The 12,331-nt window shown below is 38.6% G+C and overlaps 1 protein-coding gene across 2 annotated transcripts in view; it reads right to left on the reverse strand.

Annotated features, from left to right (window-relative positions):
* The window catches only part of LOC113569248 (NACHT, LRR and PYD domains-containing protein 3-like), a 115,472-nt gene extending 113,474 nt beyond the window's left edge, over positions 1-1,998 (reverse strand). For both annotated transcript variants that reach the window (XM_035523430.1, XM_035523429.1), the window contains exon 1: positions 1,974-1,998. The gene's annotated coding sequence lies outside the window, so the exon portion shown is untranslated. The remainder of the gene's footprint in view (positions 1-1,973) is intronic.
* Positions 1,999-12,331: the final 10,333 nt, after the last annotated feature.

Below are 12,331 nucleotides of genomic sequence, written 5' to 3' on the forward strand. Positions count from 1 at the left end.
TTGTACATAGAATATATATATTTATCTGCATATATATATTTTTCTCTATGCACCCCTGTGCATAGGGGTGTTTCTCTTCCTCAGTTTGGACAGAGCACTCTCCACCATTTCACTGCGTGTTATACTGTGTATGACTATGTATGTGACGAATAAACCGAACTTGAACTTGAACAGGTATGGGTTTTGATGTTACAGAACTGAAGTAGGGAATAGGATAATAATGCTAAGAGATCAAGCACAAATACAGATATTACTTTAAATGTCAATGTTGCTTGTAAATGACAACCTGCACAATACACAGAAAAGCCTTTTACAGTCGATTGTAATGTCTATAGTGAGATCAATATACAGTAACTGGTGCTTGGGTGCCATCTAGCGGCAAATCTCTAGAACTGACTCAGTGACTTGATAAACCAAGAAATGCACTGACACAACTAACATTTAAACTACTGATTAAACATCCCAAACTCAAGGACTGATACACAAAGGAAGTACATCTCCCAGCTGATATGAAACACAGTATTACCAGAGGAGAAATGTGGTAAGTGCTAAAACATGAAACTAAACCTACACAGAGAGCACATGGAGTAGTTTGTCTACTCGTTAGTAACTGTAAACATCAACTAAAATTGTTTTTTCATCACAAAAAAACAATATGAACTCACAGTAACACAAGCAGAGTTTTGCTGTGTGGGTAACACTAAACACCATCTGCTTCCTGCAAGAAATGATGCCTGAATGCATGCAACAATATAACTGATATCTTTAGCCAATGACACAGATAATTGAATTATAAAGGAAAAACATTTAATATTCATTTAATATGAATTCACATTATAAATCTTCCATCATTTCTGGGCCCTTTCAACAGAAACAATCTGACACTCATCTCCATGGTGACAGCTACCGGCCACTTTAATCAAATCTTGATAGTGCTATTCTGTGAAACAACAGTCCCAACTAATTAGCCTAGATATTATTCTGGTGGGATATGCCAGGTTACCAATACATATGATCAATTAATATTTCAGAGAAATCACCAAACAACAGTTTTCAAATAGTTTTTCAGTAAATGTTTGTTTTCTGTTATGTTCTGTAAGGCATTTCAAATTATTGGTATTTCAGTTTCATGTTTAATATGTGAAAGATAATATATTAACAAAAGGCCAGTATGTTTACTGGGATAAATAACCTCATGGGCTTTGTGTGTTTACATGTACTCTGTAGGGTTGTGTGTGGGTTCACATGTACTCTGTAGGGTTGTTTGTGGGTTCACATGTACTCTGTAGGGTTGTGTGTGGGTTCACATGTACTCTGTAGGGTTGTGTGTTTGTTTGTTTCAGACACTGTCAGTCAAAGCCAGGAGCAGCAGGTACTGTATAACACCTGTAGAAACACAAGCTTAGTTCATCTGTGGTCACGTGACATGGCCGTTTTGAGCCACACTTCGGATCAGCGTTTCAAAACGCTGCGCTTCAGAAACTCGAAACAAGCGTAGAAACGTCCGTGTCGACCGTCCCATCCTAACTACAGGTAACACTACAGCTAATGAACTATACAGGGAATCTGAACTGTCCACTGAGAATGTGGACAACACTACAAAATGACTGAAACTGAACAGTAAACTACCTGTAAAAAACACATCACAGCAGCAACGTTACGGCTTTACTTTAGTCCAGAGGAGTTTTAACTGGGACCATTTGGAAAGATCACTGACTAACTACGACTTGAAATCCTGATTTACAATAACTGAGCACGTATATCTGACCCCGTTAAGTTATTATTTTAAATATAACTGTGTGATCATGCTGAGTGTCCGCCATTTTAGTTGCGTAAGTTCACCAGGACTTTAATCTTTACATTTCATTCGACCTTTGGTATGAACCTACGATTTAAACACACAACGATGTACTTACAAAACACGTTGCTTAAACTGCACCGACATCGCATTTTAACAAACAGAATGAACTTACCGTGAAATATTTTAAACGCGCGTATCTCCAATGCGCCCAACTTTCAATAATGACAACAGGTGAGACTACAGGAACACCAGCGGGTAAGTAGAGGGTGGAGCACTTGTCAATCATTTTCAACTAAAACCAATTACACAACCGATTTCTGATCAGTCATGTTATTTAGCAGCCAACATTTTGCTTTCCATCAATTTTACTACAGCCACGTAAGAGAGTAAATCTCCACTATGTCGGTACGTTGAAACACTTCGGAACTTCACATACCGCTTTGTTTGTAGATCTAACTTAAAGATGATTGTAATTTAGACAGATAATCAGCCTCACAATAAGCATGTAAGTGTGTGGACGTCCATGGCATGTTGTGCATATGACAAATATTAAATCTTCTTAATGGCTGAATGTTGGGAATGTGGGCGTGTGTGTGTGTGTGTGTGTGTGTGTGTGTGTGTGTGTGTGTGTGTGTGTGTGTGTATTTATTTAAGTATTGTGAAAAAGAATTTATTTGGTTACATGTATTTTATTTTGTACATCAGAAAAGTACATGATGTACTTTAATAATAATAATAACAACACTTTGCATTATTAACAAAAATATACTATGAATATACTTTAAATTCATGCAACATCACAACTAATAATTTGTTTTTTTACTGTTGGTGTGTAATTTTTCAGAGAAGCAAACTGCTTATTTAAATTACTTTAGATACAATCACATTAGATATAATCACATTAGATAACTCCATATAACATTAATACATAATACTCTACATTAAGACAAATATATGAGTTCTAAATAAACAGATTATTTGTATATTAAACACAGAACACAGAATTCATAGAACAGAACACACAGAACACATAGAACATAGAACACACAGAACACATAGAACACAGTCTAGTAGTAGAATAGCAGTAAATGTGTATTAGCATTGCTTTAAATGCCCTGCAGAGGAGATAAAGATACAAGACAACAGTAAGAATAAATAACAGCTGGATCACTGCAGAGCTCTTCCATTAGAAGAAGGAACCAAACAAGTTCCTCATTACATGAAAACTGTATTAAAATATTAAGTGAGCAATCTCCGAGTGAGCTATCTAGGGGTCCTTTATAGCAGACCACAACCAGATTCCATTGAGATGACTCCCAGCCTCACTAAAGGGTGTAATTAATGACTACTCAGATGTCATAAATCTGCATATAACATAATTATTAATTATTCAACATGACATACCAATAGAATAGAGAAGAGGAAAAAAACTTATATAACAAACCAACTCTTATCTTATTTCTTTCTTAAAGCTAAAATTTCCCACACAAAAAAAATCCCACATAATCATACTGTCACGGCTGGTTGGCCAGCAAGCAGGAGCGACATGCCCACTCCTGCTAGGGATCAAGCCTCTTACCTGCCTCGCTCACAGTCTCTGGAAAACTGATTAAGTTCACCTCATTGTGCTGTTGAATTTGTGCTGTTTAATGTGTTGAATGTGTGCTGTGTAACAGAGAGTTCTTCATCCGTCTTCCCCTCTTCTCCAGTTCTTCGTTCTGCATCTTCTCTCAGCTCACTAAAGGTGAATCATCATGTCGATCTACTCTCCCCTGTGCTGTTGAATGTGTTGAGTGTGTACTGTTGAATGTGTTGGGTGTGTTGAATGTGTACTGTTGAATGTGCTGAGTGTGTGCTGTTGAGTGTGTGCTGTTGAGTGTGTTGAGTGTGTGCTGTTGAGTGTGTTGAATGTGTGCTGTTGAGTGTGTTGAATGTATGCTGTTGAATGTGTTGAGTATGTTGAGTGTGTGCTGTGTAACACAGAATTCTCCATCCTCCGTCTTCTCCTCTTCTCCAGTTCTTCATTCTGCATCATCTCTCAGCTCACTAAAGGTGAATCGTCATAACGATGCTACTCTCCCCTGCACTCAGATGTGTTCTGGTCTGGTCACATGGACTGAGTTCCATAAACAACTTGACATTCTGGCTCAGTGTAACCAGACATCCTGCCAGTCAAAGGAGGGATTTCACATGTCACATGATCAGCACCTGAAGGGAGATCCTCACCATCACTGATGCTGATTACACTAAGAGGACCTGGTACATCTGCACCTGCAATAGTAGAGGCATCTGCGATGTGCATCTATGGACTGAGTGTATACAACTGATTACCAAGTTATTGTTACCAAGCCATTAAAAATATATGCAGATAGAACTTTATTGATCCTGAGGGGGCATGTTGCATCGTTACAGCAGTAGAATGTAGAATTGTAAACATCACAACCATTAATTATTATTAATGTTTGGTATCAGATTTGCAGCTCTGTAGTTACATGATCAAAGGAACTGTATATTATAATGAAGTTCCTGACTGGATTTCTCCTCAGCTTTGAATTCTTCAGTTCAGATTAAGCATGGTGAACCTCTGATGTTGGATTTGCTCATATCAGAGACAGTGGAGGTGATTTATAACAACACAGGTGCAGCTGCTCACTCTAGTGGACAGATCTGCACAGTGGATGGCCACTCACTGGAGTGTCGTTCATCTCTGCTATTGAGCTGAGAAGAACAGAATCATCTGATAGTGGAGTTTACACGATCTGGGACACCAGTAATGAAGCGGTCATTCATACATACACAGTTAAAAGGTGAAAGGTGTGTGTTTGTGTTGTTTCTGTAGGTTCCGTGTCATCTGTAACTATTGTGTCATGATGGTTTAGTATTTGGTGGATTTTGTTATTAAGGAGCATCAGAGTGATGCTACAGTTGTGAATGGTGGTGGTTATTGAAGTGGTTACTATGGAAACTATTGAAATTTTCTCCATCCTGTTTTGTTAGCATGGTGTTGGTGTTGTTGGGTCACTGTAGGCAGTGGTACTGCAGTGGATGCTCAGTGGTTAAGGTATTTGACTTGTAATCAGAAAGTTACCAGTTCAAGCTGCCCCTGAGAAAGATCCTCAATTGCTCAAAATTGTACTCAGCTACAAGTCCAAGTCACTTTGGATAAAAGTGTCAGCTAAATGCTGTAAATAAATGGTGGTGTGTGTCTAGTTTTTTCGAGGGAAGCGTTCCCTACTCTATCAATTGTTTGTCTGGCTACCCTATGCACCTTCTCTGTAGTGTGGTGGTTCAGATGGATGTCCTTGTGAGGGCAGTGGTTTGATTCCCATACTGGGCTGGTCAAGTGTGTCTTTCTCCAATCACCAAGCACTCTCTACCGTTGTGAGTTTCTTTAGTCTTTCCAGTATTGTAGCAGGTACGCAGTGCTCTGTAGTGCTCCCACTCTCTCAGTTCACTCCCCTTCCCTGTAGTCATCACATCTTTTGGTTGGCTTCTTCTTCTTCTCCACTTCCCTTTCCTCCTCCGCACTTGGGTCCATCTAGAATGTCCCTGCTTCCTACAGTATCCACCAGGGACACAGTCTGAAGGGGTACATCACCCCCAATCAATCTGACCGTCCTGCTGTCCTGATACAGAGGTCTGTGGTATCTCATAATTAAAATGATTTGTTGAGTTTTTCTCAAAGCAGTTAGTAATAAGTAAGAGATGCCATTGCTTGTTTGCTGACGGGCTACAGGAGAAGCCTGATATTTCAAGCATGAACAACTCAATTTGAACAGTTAGCTAGGATACAACGGTTTCCAAATCATCTGATTTGGTTGGCTTTGTACGTATATATATAATTCTACCTCAGTACTGATTAAATAGTGGTTCATATTTTGGTAGTTTAAAGTCTCCACTCTGGTACATAATTATACTTCAATACTGTTTAAATAGTGGTTCATATTTTGGTAGCCTACAGTGTCAGACTGGCTTATCTTATTAACTTGGTATATATATTGTATGATCACTTGTGTGTGTACCAGAAGTCCAGTCATGTGGAGATCAGAGCTCCACAGTGGCTTTGCTGTTGATTCTGGTGGGGGCGGGGCTTGTAGCAGCAGGGCCACAGAGGAACAAAATTCAGCAGCTGCCGAAAGGAAGTGCTGTAACGGGTAACCATGACAACAGAGGAATAAATATGAATGGACTATATAACCTTCCAGATGAAAAGCAGAGTTTTTCTTCAAATAATCTTGAGAAATCAATTTGAAATTATTGAATATAACCAGTATGAAGTTCAAATGAAAGGTGGGTAACCACAGAACAGAAGAAGAGATTGTTACCCACTAAAACTTATTTCATTCCTTCATTCATTCATTCACCCACTACTAATAACCAATATGTCTCAGAGAAAAATTCCACGGTGAACATGTAAAAAGAGATTTTTTGATTGGTGCTTTTAGTCATGTGGGAGCTGATCCATTTATGGCTTTGTAGGTGAGTGTCAGTGTTTTAAATCTGATGTGAACTACTACAGGAGCCAGTGGAGAGAACACATCAGGAGGGTGACATGGAGAACTTCAGGAGGTTGAAGACAAGCTGTGCAGCAGCATTCTTGATGAGCTGCAAGGGGCTGATGACACAGAGGGAAAGACCTGCCAGGAGAGAGGGGCAGTAGCCCAGTCTGGAAATGACAAGAGACTGACAAAGGACAGGTGCATTACACCTGTACCAGAACACCAGGGCTTCTGTGAGAGTGGTGTTTACACCTGTACCAGAACACCAGGGCTTCTGTGAGAGTGGTGTTTGAACCTGTACCAGAACACCAGGGCTTCTGTGAGAGTGGTGTTTACACCTGTACCAGAACACCAGGGCTTCTGTGAGAGTGGTGTTTGCACCTGTACCAGAACACCAGGGCTTCTGTGAGAGAGTGGTGTTTACACCTGTACCAGAACACCAGGTTATTCTGTTTGAAAGTGGTGTTTACACCTGTACCAGAACACCAGGGCTTCTGTGAGAGAGTGGTGTTTACACCTGTACCAGAACACCAAATATTTCAGAGGTTATTTACTTATTTATGTTTACATCAAGAATCCCATCATGACAAAGAGAATCAGAATTAATCTCTGAATTTGTGTGTTGACAGTTTGCCTAATCTGGAAAGTGTTAATTAATTCAGAGTCATATTTTCTCATAACTATAAATGTGAACATATCTGATGTTTACTTTGCCTGCATACAAACTCAATGAATAATTTCAGCCATCAGAAAGGAGTCACGTTCAAAGGCACTCGGTGACTCAGTCAGACACTCACTAAAGCAGCAACACAGTCCATCTCGAGTTGTGAAGCACCACTTCAGGCGCGCTGGGTGAATTTAATCAGTCATTTAAATCATTTTAATCATGTCATGTAGCCAGATAGTCAGACACTGTATTTCACACAGAAATGACCGACAGACAGGTTAACGAGCGGCTAGCTAACTCGAGCGGTTCGCCCATTAATTCTCACTTTTACACTAAAGTCTTGACGTACCGAGACCGGGAATTAAAGCCAGAAAAAAAGGACTCGAAAATGTAAAAAGGGCGCTCGGCTTCACTTACCGCACGCTGTAAAGCAGAAGTGAGACAAGGCAACAGCACAGCAACGGGATAGCAACAGGAGAGCCAATGAAAATTCGAGAAGTAAATGGAACAGACCAATGAGAGGACGCAAGTATTCTGGAACATACTGGAACAAAATCAGGGTCAGTAGAATGGGGGTCGACATATAGAGACGGACAGAGCCAGAAAACGAAAGCAAAACACAATAACAAAGAACAAATACACCGACAGAAACACAACTGGGAACAGGTTACATGGCAAAAATGTGGAATAAAGAACACATGCTACATGAACAGCGAACACGACAGGGGCTTAATATAAATGGAGGCTTAGTGCAGTGAACACAGGATGAGTGAACAATAACCAGCGACAAAACTAGAGACACAAGTAATATATACACACTAGTTAACAAGTAATATATACACTAGTTAACAATAATATATACACTAGTTAACAAGTAATATATACACGAGGTAACAATAATATATATATACTAGTTAACAATAATATATACACTAGTTAACAATAATATATACACTAGTTAACAAGTAGTATATAAACTAGTTAACAAGGAACATATACACTAGTTAACAATAATATACACACTAGTTAGCAATAATATATACACTAGTTAACAAGTAATATATACACTAGTTAACAATAATATACACACTAGTTAACAATAATATATACAGGAGCTCGAGGGCTGTTTAGCTGTGGGGATAATTAGGGTTGAGTGGTAACTGGCTGAGTGGTAGTTGTGGGTGAGGGTTTGATTAGTTCTCCCTATAGTTCTGGCTGCGGGAGTGAGGGAGAGAAGAGGGTCTGTACTGTTTAAATGAAAATTAAATCATGTTTGCTTATGTTAAACGCTTTAAGAAAATGAAATTTGTGCATCCAAGTACGAGAAAGCTCAACCGATTTCTATTGACTTGCAGCGAAATGGCTGCGCATTTCCCATAAGTATCATTCAACGTTCATACAGAATATAACACAAAGATAAACGTTGTAATTTGACAAAAACGTTTTGAGGAATGAGGAACTTTATTAGATATAAAAAGCGAAATGTTCCGTCTATTATAACTGGTGTCTTAGCTAGCCTAGCCAGCTAACTTAGCCAGCTAGTTAGCTAATGTACCTCAAGAAAGGTAGCTAAGCTAGTTAGCCAGCTAGCTAAATTACCTGGCCGCCTGTATATTTTAACTTGCATAACGAACAAATTTTAACACAAATAGCAAATATTGTAGCTATCTGGTTGTCACAAAATAGTGTTGTTCTTTGTAATTATAATTTGGATCTATGATGGTGTAATTCTGTCATGTTTATTAGCTAGCTAGCTAGTTATTTAACGTTGTGAACATGACAGAAAACTCCTAGCTAACTGTATTAGCTAGCTATGTTAGCTAGTTAGCCTGATAAATGTGTGCATGTTTGGTCCGGGGCTTGCTTTATTCAGCTACAGTCTTATTTGGTTAAATTAGCTAGCTGGCTAACTAACAATGCCTAATGAAATCTAAAACTGTGGGTGTCAAGGGGGGTGCAGGTGTCTGCTTGCGTATCGTTTGCCAAGAGCTTGGTAGGCGAGCTAATTAGTCAGCTGACAACTGGCCGTTTAGCAGCTAAATTTGTGGCCTGTGAGTGGCAGCAAACATCTGAGGTATTTTAGTGAGTTGTATTGATCAAAAGTATTGATGATTCATTTTGTTTTGCAACGAGAGACACTGCATTTAAATTCGAGAGGAATTTTGTTCCTTAAACTAACTAGTGACCTGTTAGATTTTATTATTGCAAATATGTAGGTACATGACAGTACGCATACAACATATTAATTAGTTAGAGCTTATTTGTATCTGGGTAAACAAAGCAATACCTCAGCCCTATGTTGATATTATGCTTATAGTTATATATTATTATTATGCTTATATTAAGATAATTGTGTTTCTCTTTCCATAGGTTAGTTTCTAAAAGTAAGATTAATCTTTCATATTAAGATGGACAGTGACTGCATATTAAGATGGACAGTGATTTGACTTTTTGTCAAATTTCTTTTGGAAGCAGTAGACAGCTCACTTGTTTTTTCAATAAATGTTCAAAATACACTCTTAATATAAAGCAGGGTCATATGAGTTGAAAGATATCACAAAAATATTTACAAGCCAGTATTGTTTAGTTGAGACTTTGTTTGCAAGATAAAAGAATATTTTTTTGAGAAGTTTTATAAGTTTAAATATTTTGCTTTTGTGTCTGTATGTCCATAGGTCTATGTCAGATCCATTAAAAGTGAGTAGAAAGTTATTAAAACTGCCATTTCTGCATAACTGCGGTGGTTCTGAAGTTACTGAGATTATGTGGAAATACCAGTATACTTGAAAGCATTTGTAAATTAGCAAAATTAACAATACATATATGAAGCTGAAGTGCTTTTATCATATAGCTAAGCATTGTTGTGCAGAATACAAAGAGTTAGCTGTCCACATATAAAACAGAAACAGACCAATGGATACTTTCACTCTATGCAAGACATGTTAGTCAGTCAGCTAACTTCAGTATGTATTTACAACTGGTCATATGTCATTGGATTCTATTAAACATATGTAATGTAAGTATTTGCTGCTATTAAAAGTGTCAACATACTAAGAACATATTAATTAATAACAGCTTATTCATAACATAATTATGACATTTTAGCCCACATCCAAGTTGCAGTCTAAGCAGTAATTTAGCCTGAGTATTACTGGCACTGACCTCTCTATTTTCACATGAACATCTGTATTTGATAGAGACTATAATGCACTTCTGTAAGTCGGCAAATGCTGTAAATGTACACTGATGTCCTCATTTATGTTTCTGTATGTTCAGATTACCTCACATCATCTCTAAGTAAGTTAAAGAATTAAATTTGTGGCTTAGCCTTTGTTTCCTTTTAAATACTTCATAAAACTGGCATCGGTTTTTACCATCTAAATCATAACCTTCTGTATTCAGCGAATACAGAGAGCAACTGCAGCCAGTCTAAATGTAAAATGATTTAAATGAAGTAAATGACAAACATTCCTTTGAAGTATTTTGGCTCTTGTACAATGACACCATAATGTGCGGAAATTATTTGACTCTTATTCAGTGACATTAGAAAAAAGACAAATTACAAGTATAGAAACATTGAGGGTAACTGGTTATGAAAAGGGGAAACTTGGTCACATTATATTTAAAGCTAGCTACAACATGTCTCAACAGCTAAGAATCCTCCCATCCTCAACTACTCCACAGCAAATTACATTTCATGTTTAAATACCATTTAACAGTATTTCAGGATTTCGGCATTATTGCAGGATTCCATTTAACATTTAATCATTGACATCATGTGATGTAGAGTAGATTTTAAAATCAGTTTATTCTTTTTTTAATATGACAAATGATGGATTATTAGTATAATAAATGTGGTTGCTATGGTGTTGCTAGGGTAAATGTTGAGGGATATATTTTTGTGGGGGTAATTTTTCTTGCATGTAAAATGGAATCCTGAAATACTGTTGACCTGTTACGCCATTCCCAGGGAGTTGTTATGTGAATGGCAGGATGTTACCAAATGGTTGCTATGGTGTCCCAGGTGGCTGCTAGGGAATTACCAAGTGGTTGCTTTTGGGGTAGTTGGAGAAAGATGATGGGGTATTTAGATGTTGGGGTAGTTGTGGTTGAGGGCTGTTAGTCTAATGGGGTAATTGTTGTTTAGGGGTATTAAGCTGCGTGGGAAATGGTTGAGGGCAGTTTGGCTGATGGGAAAGTTCTTGAAGGACTGTTCAAGTTCAAGTTCAAGTTCAAGTTTGGTTTATTTGTCACATACACAGTCATACACAGTACAACTCGCAGTGAAATGGTTGAGAGTGCTCTGTCCAAACTGAGAAAAAAGAAAACAGGGGTGCATAGAAAAATATATATTCTATATATGTACAAAATATATTAACAATGTATGTACAATATATGTATATTATGTTTATATACACAATGTACAATGTATATGGTTGTGTATGTATATGTACACAATGTACAGAATGTACAGATCTATTTGTAAAATTATATATTTACAGTTTTTACAGTTTTTATGTTACATGGTGGAATAGAATATCTATATATATACAGTTATGTTACATGGTGGTGGTGGTCCCCACAGTTTATCAGTTTCCCTGATTCAGGGCCTGAATGGCCTGTGGGAAGAAGCTCCTCTTCAGTCTCTCTGTCTTGGTCTTCAGGGAGCAAAAGCACCTCCCTGACCTCAACAGAGAGAAGAACCTATTGTTGAGATGGGTGGGGTCCTTCACAATCCTCCTGGCCTTGGTCTGTCACCGCTTGTAGTAGATGGTCTGCAGGTCAGAAAGTTCCGTGTGAGTGATGCACTCTGCTGAATGCACTACCCTTTGGAGTGCTTGTCTGTCCTGCTTGGTGCTATTCCCAAACCAGACTGTGGTGTTCCCCGTGAGGATGCTCTCGATAGTGCAGGTGTAGAAGTTCCGCAGTACCTGTGGTTGTAATTTGAAGTGAAGGCTAATTGGCTATGGGGTAGTGTCCAATGTCAGCCAGAGGAGGATGCCCCCCCCCCTCCTCTTTGAGTCTTGGTTGCTCTCAAGGTTTCTTCCTCTTGCTCTAGGGAGTTTTTCCTTGCCACTGTCAGCCTTGTCTTAGTCACTGGGGGCTTGGACTTTGACATTTGTAAAGCTGCTTTCTGGGGTAGGTGTTGCGGGGCTGTCAGTGGGCTATTTGGCTGTTGGGAGTATTTAGACTTGAGGGGTAATAGCATCAAAGGAAACAAATGGGCAGCTCTGAAAGTTCTTTGTGAAAAGAACTGGCGGAGAAAGAGCGGAAAGCTCTTAGCATGAAGAAAGTGTGACGGAAGCACATGACAGCACCACTCTCCTCCTCTTCCTCTCCTTCATCACGCTTTCTCTTATACAC

This window comes from Electrophorus electricus (assembly GCF_013358815.1).
Source record: "Electrophorus electricus isolate fEleEle1 chromosome 5 unlocalized genomic scaffold, fEleEle1.pri SUPER_5_unloc_2, whole genome shotgun sequence".
NCBI lineage: Eukaryota > Metazoa > Chordata > Actinopteri > Gymnotiformes > Gymnotidae > Electrophorus > Electrophorus electricus.